Source organism: Nicotiana tabacum, chromosome 3 (genome assembly GCF_000715075.1).
Source record: "Nicotiana tabacum cultivar K326 chromosome 3, ASM71507v2, whole genome shotgun sequence".
In the NCBI taxonomy this organism is placed as follows: Eukaryota; Viridiplantae; Streptophyta; class Magnoliopsida; order Solanales; family Solanaceae; genus Nicotiana; species Nicotiana tabacum.
In genome coordinates this window covers 105,973,695-105,978,594 of record NC_134082.1, presented here as the reverse complement: position 1 = coordinate 105,978,594, position 4,900 = coordinate 105,973,695, and positions in this window count along the sequence as shown.

Here is a 4,900-nt window from a genome sequence, read left to right as displayed (position 1 = left end):
TCAGATCTTAATGGATGAGGAGGATGCAGAAAAGACGGCATTCATTACACCGTGAGGAACGTACTGCTATCGGGTCATGCCATTTGGCTTGAAGAATGCTGGGGCAACCTACATGAGGGCAATGAAAACAATATTCCATGATATGATACACCAGGAAATCGAGGTGTACGTGGATGATGTGATCGTGAAGTCTAGAAAGCAGTCTGACCATGTCAGGGATCTGGAGAAGTTCTTTTGAAGGCTTCACAAGTACAATCTCAAGCTTAATCCTGCAAAGTGTGCTTTTGGGTGCCGTCTGGAAAGTTGTTGGGGTTCGTAGTTAGCCGCCGGGGCATTGAACTAGATCCATCAAAAGTCAAGGCCATCCAGGAATTGCCACCTCCGAGGAACAAAACCGAGGTGATGAGTTTGTTGGGGAGATTGAATTATATCAGCAGGTTCATCTCTCAGCTCACGACAACCTGTGAGCCAATCTTCAAACTGTTAAAGAAAGACGCTGCAATCAAGTGGACAGATGAATGTCAGGAGGCATTTGATAAGATAAAGGGGTATTTGTCAAATCCACCCGTATTGGTCCCGCTAGAACCAAGGCGGCCTTTGATCCTATATTTGACGGTTTTGGACAATTCATTCGGCTGTGTATTGGGTCAACATGACATCACTGGCAGGAAGGAGTATGCCATATATTATCTCAACAAGCAATACACGCTGTACGAGGTCAAGTACACTCAGCTGGAGAGGACATGTTGCGCCCTAACTTGGGTGGCACAGAAACTAAAACATTATTTGTCATCTTACACTACCTATCTCATATCTCGCTTGGATCCATTGAAGTATATCTTTCAGAAGACTATGCCCATAGGGAGGCTTGAAAAGTGGCAGATCCTGCTCACAAAGTTTGACATTGTCTACGTGACTCGAACTGCAATGAGAGCACAGGCCTTGGCAGACCATTTGGCCGAGAACCCGGTTGATGAAGATTATGAACCTTTGAAAACTTATTTCCCTGATGAAGAGGTGACGCACATTGATGAGTTGGAACAAGTCGAGAAGCCTAGATGGAAACTTTTCTTTGATGGGGCTGCAAACATGAAGGGCGTGGGGATATGAGCAGTACTTATTTCTGAAACAGGGCAGCACTACCCTGTTACGGCTCAACTTCGTTTTTACTGTACCAACAACATGGCTGAGTACGAGGCATGCATTATGGGTTTGAGGTTAGCTGTGGATATGGGTGTCCAGGAAGTCTTGGTCTTGGGTGACTCGGACCTCCTGGTGCACCAAATTCAGGGAGAATGGGAAACACGGGATTTGAAACTCATACCATACAGACAATGTTTGCATGATCTTTGTCAACGGTTTCAGTCAATAGAATTCAGGAATATCCCAAGGATCCATAATGAAGTCGCCGATGCTTTGGCTATTCTGGCATCGATGTTACATCATCCAGATAAGGCTTATATGGACCCTTTGTAGATTCAGGTCCGTGATCAGCATGCTTACTGTAATATGGTAGAAGAAGAACTTGATGGGGAGCCATGGTTCCATGATATCAAAGAATACCTCTGGATGGGGGTATATCCGGTACATGCCACAGGTGATCAAAAAAGAACAATTCGATGATTGGCAAGTGAATTTTTCTTCAGTTGAGGGGTGTTTTACAAAAGAACTCCAGATCTTGGATTGCTAAGATGCATAGATGCCAGACAGGCCACAGTTATCATGACTGAGGTACACTCCAGAGTTCGTGGACTGCATATGCGTGGGTACGTTCTAGCAAAGAAGATTCTCCGAGCAGGTTATTACTGGATCACTATGGAGCGAGATTGCATCAGTTTTGTGCGCAAGTGTCATCAGTGCCAGGTGCACGGAGATTTGATTCATTCCCCACCATCTGAATTACATGCAATGTCGGCACCATGGCCCTTTGTTGCTTGGGGCATGGATGTCATTGGGCCAATCGAGCCAGCAGTATCAAACGGGCACAGGTTTATTCTGGTAGCCATTGATTATTTTACCAAGTGGGTCGAAGCAAAAACTTTTAAATCTGTGACCAAGAAAGCAGTGGTCGATTTTGGGCATTCAAATATCATCTGTCGGTTTGGGATTCCGTAGGTAATCATCACAGACAATGGTGCTAATCTCAACAGTCATTTGATGACGAAGACCTGTCAACAGTTTAAGATTATACATCGCAATTCCACCCCATATCGCCCTAAAGCGAATGGAGCAGTCGAGGCAGCCAAAAAGAACATAAAGAAGATACTTCGGAAAATGGTGGAAGGGTCCAGACAATGGCATGTTGGGTTATCGCACTACTGTTCGCACTTCAGTAGGGGCCACTCCTTATTTGTTGGTGTATGGCACAGAGGCAATAATACCCACAGAAATCAAAATCTCATCCCTTCGGATTGTCGCTGAGGTGGAAATTGATGACGTTGAATGGGTCAAACCCCGCTTGGAGCAATTAAGTCTGATTGATGAAAAGAGATTGGCAGCAGTATGTCACGGACAATTGTACCAATAGAGAATGGCAAGAGCATATAACAAGAAGGTACGTCCACGAAAGTTTGAAGTGGGTCAGTTAGTGTTGAGACGTATCTTGCCTCATCAGGCTGAAACAAAAGGAAAGTTCGCCCCAAACTGGCAGGGGCCATTTGTTGTAACTAGAGTATTGTCCAATGGCGCGTTATATTTGACAGATGTAGAAGGAAAATGTGTAGAAATGGCTATCAATTCCGATGCAGTCAAGAGATACTATGTATGATTTCTTTGTTTGATTGTATTTGTTTGTATTTGGCATATTTTGAAGATTGAAATGACGAAGGCATTTTGTTATGCTATCTAAACACTTGATCCCTCGTCACCCCTTTTGAGCCTTATTTATTTATTTTCTTTCTTACCCCTCTTTCGGAATCAGTGGTGAATATCAGAAACACAAGTGTGAAAGATAAGAAAAGGAAGAAAAGAAAAAGAGAAAGAAAGGAGAGAGAATGAAAAGAAAAAAAAAGAAGGAAAAGAAAGTGGAAAAGAGAAAAGAAGAAGAAAAACAATAAAAAGAAAAAAAAGAAAAGCAAAAGAGAAAAAAGAAGAGAAGAAGAAAGAGAAAAGAAAAATCACAACAACAAAGTAATTTCTATGACATGAACTACGTTCGACCTGATTCCTTTAAGGATACGTAGGCAGCCTCACGGTTCGGTCTCTTCAAACAAAAAGCCAAAAGACCCAAGCAAGAAACTGGGGCAGAAGTCGTGGTTGTTTTGAAAAATCTGATTTCAAAAGTTGTAATTTTAACCCATTTGAATTGTTTTGAGCCTTTGATATCCTTTATAACCCTGTCCAAAAGCCCACATTACGGTCCAAAGAATGACCTTCTGATCACTCTTTGAGAAATGTCAAGTCGAGCAGGTAAAGGTAATTTCATGTCAGGGGCAACACTCTGGTTCAAGCAGGAAAAATAAAAATGAGAGAGTCTTATTAGTGAAAACCTTCACAGGTACCGTAAGGCGATGAGAGTTGAGAGAAATTAAAATGAGAGAGTCTTATTGGTGGAAACCCTCACGGGTACCTTGAGGCGAAAGTGAGTTGAAAAGTCAACAAGTAAGAAAGGTCTGTTGGTGGAAAACTATTTCAAGGCACCGCAGGATTAACAAGGTCAAGGTTTGGGTAAAGTAATCAAGTCATGAAAATTCTGAGGCGACAAAGTATGGCAACTGAAAGTTGATTGGTTGGACAGATTGGGCCAATTAATCCGAAATGCATGTCATGATCATTGGTACCAGTTGTTCCACTCAGATAAGTTTCTTTTTCTTTTTCCCTTTGTAGCAGTTATCTGGTTTTGGATTCTTCTTATCCTTAACCCATAAAGTCATTGCATTTCATTTTCTTTTGGGCTTATTGTCTAAGAGGTTTTAATGTCAGTCTTGTCCCAAGTAAGTAGGAAGGAGTTTCAAAACTCACTACCAACTCCCAAAATTGCAAATCACAATGTGGTCAGAGCATACTAAAGACAACATGATGTAAGGTAGGGTACAAGGAATCACCAGAAGTTTCATCGGTGGAATGATTTGGTAATGTCATGGGAGATGCAAAGGTTCAGATAAAGGGGTCAGAGGTGAAACAACGACACGGGTATAGAACACTCGGTTCGTCAAAGGTCATGGGATTTGAAAGTCAGTTAGAAAGTCAAAACGGTTCAGGGCCAGTTCGGGAAAGCCATTCAGAACAAAACAATGCAGTGAAAAGATCTTCAGCAAGAATGCCATCAGCTAACCACCACCTTAAACTGACAAAATTTTCTTTGATTGAAATAGGGGCAGAAAATTCGTTTGCTCTGGAGAAACTCTCCGTAGGGGAAAGAGCAAGCATCAAAACAGGTTTGACCGTAAACTTTCAGGACCCTCCTGGAAAATGGGACCTAGTTTAAAGTTCAGAAATAGCATAATCTAGCATAAATGTATCCCAAAAGAATATAAGTTAGCTTAGAAGTTTGCATGTCCGAGATAGGATTCAATTAGGAGTTTCCAGGACCCTCCTGAATAATGGGACTTAGCTGTAAAATTTCGATTAGATAGCAATATTTAGCGTAAAGTTTGTTGTAGGGTAGTATAATGCAGCCATAAAAGCTGTCACTCTTAAGATAAAACTCGACTTTTGATTTTCAGGACCCTCCTGGATAATGGGGAGTAGTTTGAAGACCCTCTTAGATAACAAGATTTAGCAAAGGTCACACTTTAGAAGGTATAACGTAGATTTTAATTGTCATTTAACTAGGAATTTTAGGACCCTCCTGGATAATGGGACCTAGCTTTTAATTCTTAGTAATACTTGGTAATACGATTTAGTTTTACACTCACATCTGTGCCCAACCACCAAACTGGGGCAGGAAAATTTTCTTTAT